This window comes from Sardina pilchardus, chromosome 18 (genome assembly GCF_963854185.1).
Source record: "Sardina pilchardus chromosome 18, fSarPil1.1, whole genome shotgun sequence".
NCBI classification, from domain to species: Eukaryota; Metazoa; Chordata; class Actinopteri; order Clupeiformes; family Clupeidae; genus Sardina; species Sardina pilchardus.
Window position 1 is genome coordinate 31,617,831 of NC_085011.1, and position 15,388 is coordinate 31,633,218.

The window sequence follows — 15,388 nt, forward strand, 5'->3', positions numbered from 1 at the left end:
TTGAGTCGTGGGTCTGTCTGAGGTTTCTTCCTATATGTATCTCCAATTCTAGGGAGTTTTTCCTTGCCCCTGTTACTCATGGGCTCTCTTTGAATGTCTAACACTCTGTAAAGCGCCTTGAGACATGTGTAATGTATTGGCGCTCTATAAGCGACATTAAATTGAATTCCCGTGTTGCTATGACTTGGAAGTTTCAGATGCAGCAGGGAAAATCACAATTAGAGGTTGGATGATCACCTTGGAGGGCCATGTAATCTCTGAGAGCATCACACCAACATTTGCAACGGGACTTGCTGCTGTGTTTGCACTATATTACATTATTCAACCTTCAGTATCAGGATGAGGCAACCTGTACTCTGGAATTCATTCAGATGTAAAACTCCTTAATTCCTTGTCATCATTATATGGATACAATTAAATTAATCTCTTTGTATTTTCATTCATTCATTCATTGCATTTAATTGAATGTACATATGCCACTCTTCATTTCAGGCGCTTTCTTGGAATTAATCCAGAGAGAGGGACAAAGGCCAAAAGGGGCAAAGTTGTCTCTAAGAAAAAGGGAGTGATTGTCCAGAAAAAGTCCTGCACAGTCAACATGCATGTTGCCATATTACTGAAGAATCTCCTTGACTTTGAATGGAACTTCATTTAGATCAGTGAGCTCTTTAATCTCGCTCTCTTTACAGTCTGGCATTGCACATTTAATTTCTTGAATTTCCCCTTAGGGATCAATAAAGTATCTATCTATCTATCTATCTATCTGTCTGTCTGTCTAGTCAAGAGAACTGCTTTTATTAACTGTATAAGCATTAGCTTGGAATGCGTGTTGTACATTTCTGATTGTTTATTTATTGTTATGATTATGATTGCTTGCTTCTGTTTGACAGTGGCAACACTGGAATAATGCTGCAGAGAGGAACAGTGGCAACCAAAGTGATGATCATCTCTCCTGGATCAACAAGAACTAAGATGTAAAAACCCAGACCTACCTCACAGGACTGTTTTAAGAGGTAACACAAACCTACCTCACAGGACTATTTTAAGAGGTAACACAAACCTATACAGGACTGTTTTAAGAGGTAACACAAACCTCCCTCACAGGACTGTTTTGAGAGGTAACACAAACCTACCTCACAGGACTATTTTAAGAGGTAACACAAATCTACCTGTCAGGGAATCACTCGGGAGAGGCAAAGGCAAACAGGGAATTACTGTAGTTGCAAGGACCAGGCTTTATTTGCTCAGAGCTGACAGGGGCAGATCCACACAGAAGTTTCAAAGTCACAAAAAAATATCCAAAAATCCAAACGCTCAGTAGGTAAAGGACAAAAGCTCAGAGGAACCACAAAGTACAAAACAAAAGATGCCTAAGCACCAGTAGTTCAACACAGAATCAAAGTAACAACTGAAAGATGCAAAACCAGAGCAAACTCAACTTAATAAGGGAGTTGTATTCACCAGAGTCCAGGGAATCTCAGTAAAAAGGTTTCCACCAAAAACCACGACAGAGTCTTAGGAGCAGAGTCTCTAGAAGCCACTGTTGACGACGCTCGGTGACCAACTGTGGCAGAGAGGGAGTTTAAATGGGAGTCTGGACAGGTGAGCCCAATTAGTACTCAGGGGAGTGAGAACGAGGAAGTGGAGAGTCATTAGGAACAGAGGGCGTGGTCACCGAGCAGCCAGGCAAGGGCGTGACAGTACCCCCCCCTCCAGGGGCCGCTCCTGAGTGATGCCGTGCCCGGCGCCGTGGTCGTCCCCGACCTCGCGGAGCTGGACGATCTGGACGACGCTGGTGGAACTCGCGAAGCAAGGTCGGGTCCAGGACATCGTCTCGGAGCACCCAGGAACGATCCTCAGGTCTGTAGCCCTCCCAGTCAACTAGGTACTCGAGACGACCCCTACGGCGCCGGAAATCCAGGATGTCCTTCACGGCATAGATTGGCCCATCCTCAGTCAGGAGCGGTACAGGAGGTTCCACGCCCAAGCCTGACTCTGTGGAAACAGGAGGAACATAGGCTTGACAGGAGTGACCTGCTGTACAATGTGAAAGGGACCAACGAATCTGGGACTTAACTTCTTAGAGGGTAGTCGTAGGCGGATATCACGTGTGGACAGCCAGACCTTCTGTCCCACGGCGAAGTCCGGAGGAGTGGAGCGGCGGAGGTCAGCATAGCGTTGGTGTCGGCAGACTGCCCTCTGGAGGTGGCAAAAGGCTCTGTCCCAGACAGAGGTTGAGGTAGAGGTTGACCATCTCCCTGACACCAGGTCAGTCACAGTCATTCACAAGCTAAAGGCACACTTTGCACGCCACGGAATCCCGGATGTGCTGTTCTCTGATAACGGCCCTCAGTACAGCTCCCTGGAATTCAGACAGTTTAGCTTTTTTTTTTTTTAACTGCTTTATTAAAGACAAAAGCAAATATACAAATGAATACAGACGGATACACGTGAAACAGTAGAATCACAATTACACAAAATAATATTACAAGGTGCACAAACAATTCAAATCAAGTAAAAAGTAAATAAAACTCAAATAAATTAAATTACAGAAAAATAAAGGAATAAATAAAAATTATCTGGGGGAATTGACAAACACTTTATTATAGTGTATAAGCAAAGTTGTAGCTTTTTGGTTCTCCAGACGTTTAACAATCACAATAAAGGATTCAAGCTCTGCACTAAATTGCTGTATATTTGGGGTGGCCAAAGCAAATTTTTGTTTGTGTATATAAAACTTAGTCATTAAAATAACAAAATTACAAATAAACTCTAAGCTAGTGTCTTCTTTATTTTCATAGTACACAAAGACATCTTTCAAAGAAAATGTAAGGTCAGGGTATTTCCCTGAGAACCAGTGGTTCAAAATGTCTGTCCATAACTTAGAAGTGACAGGGCAACTGTAAAATAAATGTGTCAAAGTTTCGCTATGAGCCTTACAAAAGGTACATATATCCTCAATATCACAATATTTAGAAACAATAAAGTGTACTGGATAGATTGTGTGCAAAATTTTAAAGTGCACTTCTTTAACTTTGTTACTTATACAGTACTTGAAAGGAGTTAACCAAGATTTATGCCAGTTAATGGGCCCAATTATGCCATCCCAAAAGAACTTGCCCCTAGGAGAGATCTTATTTCTTTCCTGAAGCATAACTCGAATATGTTTGTTACTACACTTCTTGTCAGTGATAGGAACGCCATTTAGTGAAAGTGTAGGAAGAATAACATTAATTGTATTATAACAAAGATGACATTTGAGTAGCTGTAACAGGCCAGAAGGGATAGCCTTTGTGACCAACTTATATTCTCTGAAGGTAGAGGGAAACAATGCTGAGCCATGAATTGTTCATAAGACAGCACATCCCCTTTACCATTTAACAAGTCCATAACACGATTGATACCCTTATCATACCAGTTTTGAAGAAAGATAGATTTGTTCTTGCTGATGATCTTACAGTTATTCCAAAGAAAGGTACAATGTGGGGAAAAAATTTGCAAGTAGCAGATTTTCCAAGATAGCAATGCTTGTTGGTGAAAATTTGACAACTTAATTGGAAGTTTAGATATTGAATAATCACATTGCAACAGGAAATGTATACCACCCACCATATTAAAGACATTGTGAGGAATAAAGTTCCAAATCGTGAGAGGATTACACAAAAGTCTCTTAATCCAATTGACTTTAAAGGAATAATTCAAATCAAAGAAGTTTACTGCTTCAAGTCCACCCTCTCCTTTACAGTTATTGATAACTCCTTTTTTGAGTTTGGCTGTTCTGTTCTTCCAAATAAAATTAAAGAATAACTTATTAATTTCTTTACAAACAAAATCATTAACAAAAAGAAAGAGAGAGGGATAAACAAAACGTGATAACCCTTCAGCTTTAGACAGAAGAACACGTCCAAAAATAGACACATCCCTTACTAACCAACTATTCAGTTTCATTTTAGCCATTTTTAACCTGGAGGAAAAGTTAAGATTTTGTCTTTCAGTATTGTTATTAGTGATATGTATACCCAAATACTTTACTACAGACCGTACAGCTATGTTACAGATGGAAGTCTCTGTCATGTTATGTAAGGGAAGCAAATCACATTTGTTTAAATTAATAGTTAAACCAGAGGCCTTTGAAAAATCTTCCACTAAAGCAATGACTTTAGGAACTTGGTCCTTATTTTTCAAAAACAATGTGGTATCATCAGCCAATTGAGAAATTTTCAACTGTTTACCAAAAATCTCAATACCCGAGAAGCTGTTTTCTTCACGTATTCTTATAGAAAGTAACTCAACAACCATCAAAAATAAAAAAGGAGAAAATGGACATCCCTGTCGCACTCCACGATTGATTCTGAATCTTTGTGAAGTGTTATTTCCAAGAATAACTACACTATTTATATTATTATAAAACATTTTCACCACATTAACAAAACTGTCCCCAAAGCCAAAAACTCTGAGTGTTTCAAAAAGAAAGTTGTGTTCAACAGTATCAAATGCTTTATAAAAATCCAGGAAAAGTATGAGACTGTCTTTTCCAACTAAGTGAGCATAATCCACTAAATCAAGAATAAGTCTAATATTGTTACTAATGTGTCGATTTTTCATAAACCCAGTTTGTGTTTCATGTATAATAAGATCAAGGCCTTCTTTCAGTCTGTTTGCATAGGCACTTGCTATAATCTTATATTCAATAGTAAGAAGGCTGATTGGTCTCCAATTATCAATCATCAAACTATCTTTACCCGGTTTGGGGATAAGTGTTATGATGCCATTCAGACAGTTTAGCAGGGCCTGGGAATTTGAACATGTGACATCATCACCGACATATCCTCAGAGTAATGGAAAAGCCGAGTCTGCTGTCAAGACAGCAAAGAAACTTATGACCAGGGCTGTACACTGCGAGCAGCTCGTCGCAAATGCGAGTACATATATATTAGTGCGAATTGAAAAAATATATTGTCGCACACGTACGAATACTGATTTCAACCCTTTCATTTGCATTTTGCTCCTACAATGAATCAACACCTAGTGGATCAAAGTAGCCTATAGTACAATTTTCACGCATCTTTCAGAGTTGACAGCTCTGGAGTTGACAACTCTTGCACTATCAGTTGGTGACTATGTAGCGATTACCGGTGAAACGGTGAACTATGATACAAATGTTGACTATATTACCGTGTTTATTTAAAATATTATTATTATCACGGTTCATAAACATGGTGTGGAAACCGTAGGCTGTGTTAAATTCCTGCCAGCTTCACCCGAGCCTGCATTTGACATAGGCCTGGTAGACTTGAAACAAAAATGGTATCCTACTGATTCTGTCGTCTAAATGATGGATTTAACCACGATTCGGTGCCACACCTGCTTCAAAAAGGCGGAACATTTAGGAAACTAAACGTTTCCTAAATCAGGAAATACTTATTAATTTAATGTCATCAAGGCATAGCCTACAATATGAGCATGCAATGTGCGTCCTTGCACAACTTATTAAGTGGCTTGTTGGAAAGCCCCACGTCTGCTCTTTCGTGCAATAAAGGTTTCATCTCGCTGCAATTTAATCGCGGAGCAATGACGCACTCAATCGGGCTCTATGGGTTTTGTTTTTTGTTTTGGTCCATTGATGAAGACGTTAATAAAGAGTTTCTTAATAATATTCTATGCCTGCATTTCATGCTTGGGAGAGCTTCAAGGCATTCATGTGAGGAACGGCTGAAACAGAATTTGTATAGGAAAATCCTTAGGCTAATTGTTCAATGTTGAGTCAATGTTGAGCCTAATTTTTGGATGAATGCTGACACGGAACAAAAAAAGGTAGACTAAATGCATGTTTCCCAAGTTCTAAGCAATTATAGGCTATATATAATTAGGCAATATATATTATTGTTTTACATGCATATGAGATACCAGTTTTGCATAGCTCAATGACGCTACGACTAAGTTAGACTACTTTTCACAATAAGCGGGTCGGGTCTAACCTGACTTTCGCCAGATCCTGTAGTTCGCTGTCTGCTTCACACAAGGATCTGGGACTTCTCGATAGGAGATGTATTTCTGAAGGCGGGTCCTTGTAAAACATCCTCGCATGTGATTTGATAAACCACTTGCCTGTTATCTTGAATGACGTGCTAGGCTTCTTCAAGCTCTTGCCAAACCCGGTTGGAAGAAGAGTAAAAACATCCTTGCCACCAGTAAATGTCCTCAAAACTATTGTCTGTTAATCTTTTAAAGAATGAATACGTGATAGATTCGACAAAACGGTTGAAATAGCAGAATCAATGTCAGCACAAGACTCCTCGCTGCGTGCCGCCATTGTTATTTGAATCAAACACTCGCTTCGGCGCTCCTGATTGGTTGCTCATTTTTTGAGCACTGGCACAGGGGTTTGGATTGCCCTCGCGTCCAGACCCTTGTGTGGAGCTCAGCGAAACGCCTCTGGTGGAGCATGGCGGAACTACAAGGGTCTGGCGAGAGTCAGGCTAGGTCGGGTCCAGTATTTCAATAATTATTTTTTGCGGTCCGAGTTGCGGTCGGGTTAGTTGTAAACGGCGGGCGGGGCGGGTCGTTCAGACACGTACCCGCGCATCACTGCTACACACCACCACTGTAATATCATTAAAGACAAGTGTAATCAATATGAAGTATTCAAGATATTGCAAATGCTATAAATTGTTAACAAAATGTATACAAATTCTGAATTCAAAATATGAAATAGAAACAAGACAAGCCATTTTCTGTGTGTGTGGAGGGTTTGAGCAGAGACTAGGATTGCCACTGCTGTGAATGATCTGTATCCTGCTTAAGGCATGTGGTTTTCAAGGAAATTTCTTAGTGCTCCTAAATTTTTCTCTGTGCTCCTAAATTTTTTCATTTAGGAGCACCTGTGCTCCTAATGAAAAAGCTAAGTGTACAGCCCTGCTTATGACAAAAGCCATGCAAGCAAAATCAGACGGAAGTGGGCCGCCACGTGTCTTGGACACCAGCATCCGTGATGAGCCAAGGACAGATCCTACACAGTCAAACTGGAGAATGGGACCGTCCTGAGACGAAATCGGAGACACCTGAGACCGTCCCCTGTCTCACCCAAAAAGGAGAATGTCAGCGTGAGTGACCACGCCACCCACTCCAGCTTCATCTCCGGCTCCAGCTGACCCACAGACGATGCAGGGTGTTGTCACTTCAAGATGTGGCAGGGTCATCAAAAGGCCAGAACACCTCCGTGACTTTGTTTGAATGGACTTTGTGCAGTGGCGATTCTAGAGATTTGTAACAAGGGTGGCCCTAGTGGGGCACCGGTTAATTAAAGGGTGGCATCTAGATAAACAGCAACAGGCTCAAGTTGTTAAATTAGCACACATGCATGAGTAAAACCATGCACCAAGCACCAAGCACCATACTCATAAATCGAAGGACAAAGAAGGACAAAGACCATACTCTAACATCAAATGTCTTTGTAATTGGATAAAATGTCAAATACACTTTTCAGCTCATTTTCAGCTCTGAACAAAACCCGTTCAGAAATTAGGCCATTTGAGCAGAAGTGGAAGTGTGAAATGTTTTTTTTGCCAGTGGTTCTTAACTGGTCTGGTTTTGGAGCCCATAATTTCACATGTTCATAAAGTTGTGACCAACTACAGTACCCTCCAGAATTATTGGCACCCTTGGTAAAAGTTGACTAAAAATAGGTCTAAAAAATAATCTTTAGGTGATTTATTGTACTCCCACAATGAAAACAATGAGGAAAAATATACCCTGCAAGGCCAGCAAATTTATTTTGAGAAAAAAGGAAAATCTCATAAAGAAATAAATATTTTTAACAAAAACACATTGCTCACAATTATTGGCACCCCTGAAACATATTATGTACAAACTTTAACAGGAGCATTTTCCTATGTAAATGCAACTTTTTAAAGTAAATCAGAGTGTCCGTGAACTTTCAGAAGTAGTTCATGACGTTCTTTTTGACTATGGTATGAAAATGACGTCACTCAGAGGCTAAATCCTCTAGTCATTTTTCATCATTGGAGAGACAAGAGAATACACTAAATTGAAATGAAAAGAAAGTGTGTTAACATTTGTAAGTAAGAGAATGTCAATGAAAACTAAGGTATTTTGTTGAAAATGCCTATATTTCCAGTTAAAATGATGATTAAAAGGTTCTAATCATCTGGAAATGTGGCAAACATGCTTGGACAAAGACCCATGGCTATTTTGCCCCCACGTACAGTACAGAGGATGGTATGATAGGCAAAAAATTCCATAAGAACCACTGTTGCAAGTTACAGACAAAGCTGTCATCTTGGGGTCACCAAGTCCCCCACAAAAATCTTCAAAAGTGACCTCACTGCTAATAGATTATTTAGACAGCATGTCAGGTTAACGCCACTCCAGTCATTTAATGAACAATGTAAAGGGCAGGAGTTACTGAATGGTACCATGACATGTCTGGGAGTGTGGTCTATTGCCAGATGAAAGGAAAATTGTGCTCTTTTGCTAAACACACTTATGGTGTCTTTGGCATACATAGAAGAATGACTATACTAAAAAGAATCACATGCCTAATCAGAATTATGGTGGAGGGGCTGTGCTATTGTGGGGCTGTTTTAATTCCCAAAGGCTTTAGGAACCTAATTAAGGTGCATGGTATCATCAACACCAAGAAAAACCTGAACATTTTCAAAGGAAATCAAACAATCTCTGCCAAGGCCCTAAAAGTTGGTCATGATTGGATCATTCATCAGGTCAATGAACCAAAACAAATGTCCAGATCAAAACAAATATGGTTTACTGAACACAAAATCAAGCTTCAGACATTGCCATTGCAGTCCCCTGATCTAAACTCCATAGAAAAAAAGTGGGATGAGTCAAAGAGGAGAATGCACAAGTGTGGACCTAGCAATCTGGACGATCTGGGGAGGTTTTGTAAAGATGAATGGTCTTAAATCCCTTACTTTGTATTCTCAATCTTTATGGGGTGTCAGAGAAGAATATTACACGCTGTTTTATTGACAAAGGGAGGTTTAAGAAGGTATTACAAGTAGGGGTGCCAATAATTGTGAGTGACGTGTTTTTGTTACAAATATTTATTTCTTTATGAGATTTTCCTTTTTCTCAGAATACATTTGCTTCCCTTGCAGGGTGTATTTTTCCTCATTGTTTTCATTGTGGGAGTACAATAAATCACCTAAAGATTATTTTTTATACCTATTTTTAGTCAACTTTTACCAAGGGTGGCAATAATTCTGGAGGGTACTGTATATATATATATTTAGCGTTCAGGCCAACGAATATGGTGAGGTAGCCTACATAAGACACGCAAAGTGCCTGGCCTACTTGTTTGGAAAATGCAAATATTTGGCATTACATTTGGGAAGTCTTTAACTGCTGATATCTTTCAAAGTACTACTCGACAGGTTTGTCTTTGGCAGGGGTGCTTTGTTTCCATGTGGCATTTTAGTTCGGATGGTTTTATGCGCTCATGTGCACCCCACACTGTCTTATTATGTCCTCAATTTAAGTGAATCATATTCTATCTTACTTCAAGTATTAAGGGTTGCAGCCAACTTGCGTTTCACATGATATCTTAAAATGATGCATACTTTTATAAAATTAGCTCCCTAACATTGTATCTAACATGACCTGTCACATGACCTTGCCTTTGTCCTTGCCATGGCAATGACTGATATAGGCTACGAATAAAGTTTATCAAAAATAACGGGCCAATGATAGATCTGATCAGGTATTTTAAATTGGCGATTTTTTATTTCTTTTTAGCCACAAGCTCAGATCACTCAGATCATACCACAACCCACTTTTGGGTTCCGACCCACCAGTTAAGAAACACTGGCCTAATATGTAAACTTTCCACAATGTCAATATTACAATATAGCCGCAAGCGGCGATGGCGGGCCCGAGCACCTGCGGTGCGGAGACCTGTGACATTTCGGAATCTAACAAAGCAACATGTGTGGGTTGGTGTGCCTGTGCATGAGCAACATACATGCCCACTAAATTTGGTTCATTTTTGTGAATATATGTGTCAACCACAAAAGACAACATGCTAGGTGGCACTATAGAGTACCTAAGCGACACCCTAGGCCAGAGCTCTGTCCCTGACTAGCGGTAGCAATAACACACAAGCCTACCTAATTGTGTCAATGTATGTGTCAACCATAAAAGACAACGTGCTAGGTGGCACTATAGAGTCCCTATGCCAAACCCTAGGCCAGAGCTCTGTCCCTGACTAGCTGTAGCAATAACACACATGCCCACCAAATGTGACTAATTTTCGTGAATATATGTGTCAACCACAACAGACAACACGCTAGGTGGCGCTATAGAGTCCCTAAGCCACACCCTAGGCCTGAGCTCCTTTTCTGACTAGCGATAGCAATACGAAAGAAGTCCAATAAATTTGGTTCATTTTCATGAATGTACACGTCAACCACAACAGACAACAAACTAGGTGGCGCTTAGTCCTTAAGCCACACCCTAGGCCAGAGCTCTATCTTTCAGTAGCGACACCAATAACACGTAAAACCACCAAATTTGCTTCATTTTCGTGAATGTACACGTCAACCACAACACAATCTGCTAGGTGGCACTATAGAGTCCCTAAGCCACACCCTAGACCAGAGCTTTGTCTCTGACTAGGGGTAGCAAAAACAATTTTGTCTGTGAAATTTCTAAAGTACGCCTTCTGCCACGAAGATAAATTGTAGGGTTTTAAATGTTCAAAAAAAGAGTGAAAGGTCCGCACACTTCCTCTCACTTAATTTACTTTATTAGTTCAAGGGTTTTAAATGTTCCTCATAAAAAGTCTTTTCGAAGTCCAAATAAAAGAAAATGTTGCTGTTATTGCTACGATAGACCGTTAAATTTACATGCACAGGTTTTGTACACCATTGTCATGGCCAAATTCAAGCACTTTTTAAGGACTTTCAAGACCAGTTTTCCAGTATTGAAATTGTGTGTGAACAAATTCAAAGCCCTGTTGTTTGAGGTCACTGTAGGATAAAGAACCAGGAAATTTGATACAACCTTAGACGAATACTGAACCAGCAACTATCATTAGGTTAACTGAATGGGGCATAGAAAATGAGTGTTTGCTGCCCTGTCATATCAAGTTTCCTTGTTCTTTTTCTTAATGACAGCACTCGATGAGATTGATTCACACCATATTTCAGGGGTGTGATTGGCAAAGGACAAAAAAGAGGAAAATATACCCAGCACCCTCAGGAGAAAGTTTTCAAAAATGACCCCTTAAATGATAACATCAGATGACTTTTATGAGAACTGTTTATAAACTGTGATACATATAAACATTATAACATATATCGAGGGCTGAGAACCAAAGGGGCAGTTGCGTAAGTGACATTTTGGTCAAAATTGAGTTATATACATCACCTGAAAGCTCTTGATGAGCTCTTTTTAGCTGACACAATTATAGAAGTAAAATATTTATAAATATTAAATGATTGACTAAAACAAAAACCTTTAACTGTGAACATAAGCAGTTAGATTTGTTTTGGCTCTATTGTAAAGTTGGTGAAATGTCACTTACGCCCCTGTGGTTCTCAGCCCTCGATATATATAGATATACATAGACTATATTGTAATAAGTCTACGACTAATTTATAGCAAAGTAGCCTAGGCCTACTCAAGACTAAACCAGATATGGCTGAAATATGTAGGGCAGCTATCATGATCATTTTGCCAACAATGATGTAGAACCATGGATTTTCCTAGTTCATGACATGCTTTGTTTTCACTTAAACCAACATAAAGTTATAATGTTGACTACATGTTTTAATATAGACCTACTTGATAACATATAGCCTACCCCCTTAGTCCTCTAGCTCTAGTCCTGTACAATATAATAGTGAATAGGCCTATTGATATATTGATGCTGTTTGAAGAGGTTGCTTGATGATATTTAAGTTCCAAAGAAAATCAAATTGCACCACTCCCTATCGTTCCAAAGTAATATGTCCATCACCTTTCCTCCTAAAAACAAGATTTAGGTCTATGGCTGAGACGCGAGAAATACGGCCGCCATCTTGAAGAGGTGAACGTCGAGAGACAACACATACGGAAGATACGGGATTCCGGGCTGGTGTGCTGCATACTCCTACTCAAACGAGCGAACGGCAGAGATGAGGAAGACAAGATAACTTCACAAGTAAGATTTAACATTACTGTGCTATTGTTTGTATTTTGTAACAGCATATTATCATATTATCGATAGCTACCACAGAGTTAAAGATGCTGACATCGTTAACAGCTAGCACTATTGATCGTTCTAGGTTAACACAAGAGTACAACTAGCTAGAATTGCTTGGCAATGAAACTGATTAAACATGACATATTTGAACATCATAAGTAGAAGTAAGTAATTGAAGTTAAATATTGTAAAAGCCAATAGGAGTAAACATTTCAGTCCACATTGAGTTGGGGGTGGGGGGCGTTGTTAGCTAGCAACTTTAGTCAGCAGCTAACGTTAATGTTAGCAACTTAGTCATTCATTCTTTCATTCATTCATTCAACCTTTATTTATTCTCGAAGAGTCATTGAGGGTAGCCCTCATTTTCAATGAAGCCGAGATTACAGAAGCAATGAAGGAACAAGAGATGTTGAAATAATATAATAGTAAGATAACATACAGTCAGCAGCTAACGTTAGACAATCAGATGGACAGTGGCTAGTACAGTATAGCTTTCCAATGCAATGTTGTGTAATACAAAATGCGTGAAAACCCCTTTCCAACCTTACTTGACACCTGGAGGGGGGTAATATTGGGATTAGTGTTGAACTATTACATCTGAATTGACTAGCTGTCGACTGTTGTTCCTAGACCCTCAGTGTTTACCTCATAACTGACTGGCCTTACTTCTGTGTAATATGAGCAGTACACACACACACACACACACACACACACACACACACACACACACACACACACTGTGTCACTGAGTAGACCATAAGGTAAGAGAAAATTAGCACTTTTAAAGTCATATACATCATGTTATTGTTACTCTCTATCACTCTCTTTATTAAATTCCTTGCTTAATAACTTGCTTGACTAATTCATCTTTTCCTCATAACATTTCAGATCTTAAGATGGACATTGTACCAAAGCAGGGCCATGAGTATACAGGACTGCAGAGAGTTTGAACGGCTCCTCCGCTGACTAGCGTCCACCTGCTCCTCCGCTGCCCAGCGTTCAGCTGCTCCTCCGCTGCCCAGCGTTCAACTGCTCCTCCGCTGCCCAGCGTCCACCTGCTCCTCCGCTGCCAGCGTCCACCTGCTCCTCCACTGCCCAGCGTTCACCTGCTCCTCCGCTGTCCTCTGCTGCCCAGTGTCCACCTGCTCCTCCGCTGTCCTGCGCTGCCCAGTGTCCACCTGCTCCTCCACTGTCCTCTACCCAGTGTCCACCTGCTCCTCTGCTGTCCTCTGCTGCCCAGTGTCCACCTGCTCCTCCACTGTCCTCTACCCAGTGTCCACCTGCTCCTCTGCTGTTTGCCATTTCCTGCATTCTAGTGCATTTTACAGTTTTTGCCCGATGCACTATAGACCCATGCTTAGACTAAAGTAACACAACTTGGAGCTTTTTGTACCATACCTCAAACACATGTACCCATACCTTAAGCAATTATGCAACACACTTGATCCTGCATACTATCTATTTCATACATAAGACACTTTGTTCAAAAATGAAATCTCAGGGCGCCATTCGGAAAACACATGTAACCAAAATACAAAACACATCGGGCAATTGCAACCACTCAAATACACACTTGAAGGCACTTACTTGCAAAACTGAACACCAATCAGCCAGCTACAAAAAGCTTTCAGTTTAGCCATTATAAATAGTGATGTGAATGGTATAGTTCCCAGTGTTGTGTCATGTTTACTGTGTAGGATTTTGGCACAATGAGCGGTTACAGTTTTGCTAAATGTATTCCAGCAAGGTGTTTTATATAAAGTAGACTAGTGTGTTCCTCCTGATCTGAAAGAGTATGCATATGACGCAAGCGTGTTTTATTTTTTCACCAGAGTTACATTTTGACAAAGGATTGTTAGGTTTTCATAGCAGAGTTTAGGTACTGATAGTAGAGTTTCAATTTGACATAGACGTGAAAGGTATATTTCCTAGTGTGGTGTTCTGTTTACTTATGTGTAGAGTTTTGGCACAGTGAGCGAAGTTTTGCAAAATGTGTTCAAGCAACGGGCAAAAACTGTAATAGATTGTAGCTTAGCCTACTAAAGATTTAGTACTGTCACAAGTTAAGTTTATCTAGCCAGGCATCATACATGGTTGAAACAAATCACCTCACCTGTGTGTGTGTGTGTGTGTGTATGTAATGTTTAATAATCATCCCAGTGTTATTACAGCAGTTTAAAAAAAAACTTAATTAAATTGTTTTATTAAAATCTGGTGTGTTGTATTTACTATGACCTTTTTATGGAGTTGCAGTTGAATCCAACAGGCAATGCATGACCTTGCAATAGGTTTATGGCAAGCTGAATGAAATATAGGCCTATAACAGTGTAGTGTGAATGATAACATTTCAACTGTTTTATACAGTTTTATTGATGATATTAGGCCTACTATTCTCCCTATTTTTGTAATTATTCACTGTTTAATTTAATTTGAGTTATTTATTTGTATGTCGCTTTGGACAAAGGCGTCTGCTAAATAACTATAACCATAATAAAACAAACAAAGGATTGCAGCTAATGAACTATTATCCATATCCAAAATAAATGAATAAATCTGCTCTCTGCATTTGTCTCAACCAGGATTCAATAGGATTCCCTCCCATCTTTCTCCTTTCCCCCCTTATAATAGTCCGGCAGCCAAATGCCATGATTTAGGTAAACCTGGTTTTGTCGGTAAAAGTTTTTTTTTTTTTTTTTGCAGAATCTAGTAGGCTAGGGGTACCTCTTTAAGATTTAAGAGGATGCCCGGTGATATCCCTTGAGCAATTTAGTATATTAAGGTGAGTGATGTATGGTACAGTGGGTCAAAACGCAGCTTTAATCACAAAATGTGCAACATTTTGCTCTAAAACCAGATAATCGTGTGTCCTTTAGCATAGATTTGCACATGACAAAAAAGAAACGTGAAAATTAGTGGTATGTAGTGAGGAATTATTACTAAAATGGTCTGACAATTAATTTCTCCAGCCAAAGCGATTACACGGAGTGGAATTAATCACCTTTCCAAGATGGCCGCCTCGCGTCTCGTTTGCTTCCATTGGCCAGAACGTCGGTTGCTCTGTCTAGCGTTCTATGTCTATGGTCGAGAGCATTGTCCCCGCCCACTACACCATGTGATTTGTTAGTCAGTGCAGATCCAGGCGACCCCATAGAAGTCTCAGTCAAT

General features: G+C 39.9%; 1 long non-coding RNA gene across 1 annotated transcript; it reads left to right on the forward strand.

Moving 5' to 3' along the window:
* Positions 1–315: 315 nt before the first annotated feature.
* Positions 316–993, forward strand: LOC134064347 (uncharacterized). The gene is made up of 3 exons (XR_009936292.1): positions 316–373; positions 493–659; positions 891–993. It is a non-coding gene; the product is annotated as an uncharacterized LOC134064347 (long non-coding RNA).
* Positions 994–15,388: the final 14,395 nt, after the last annotated feature.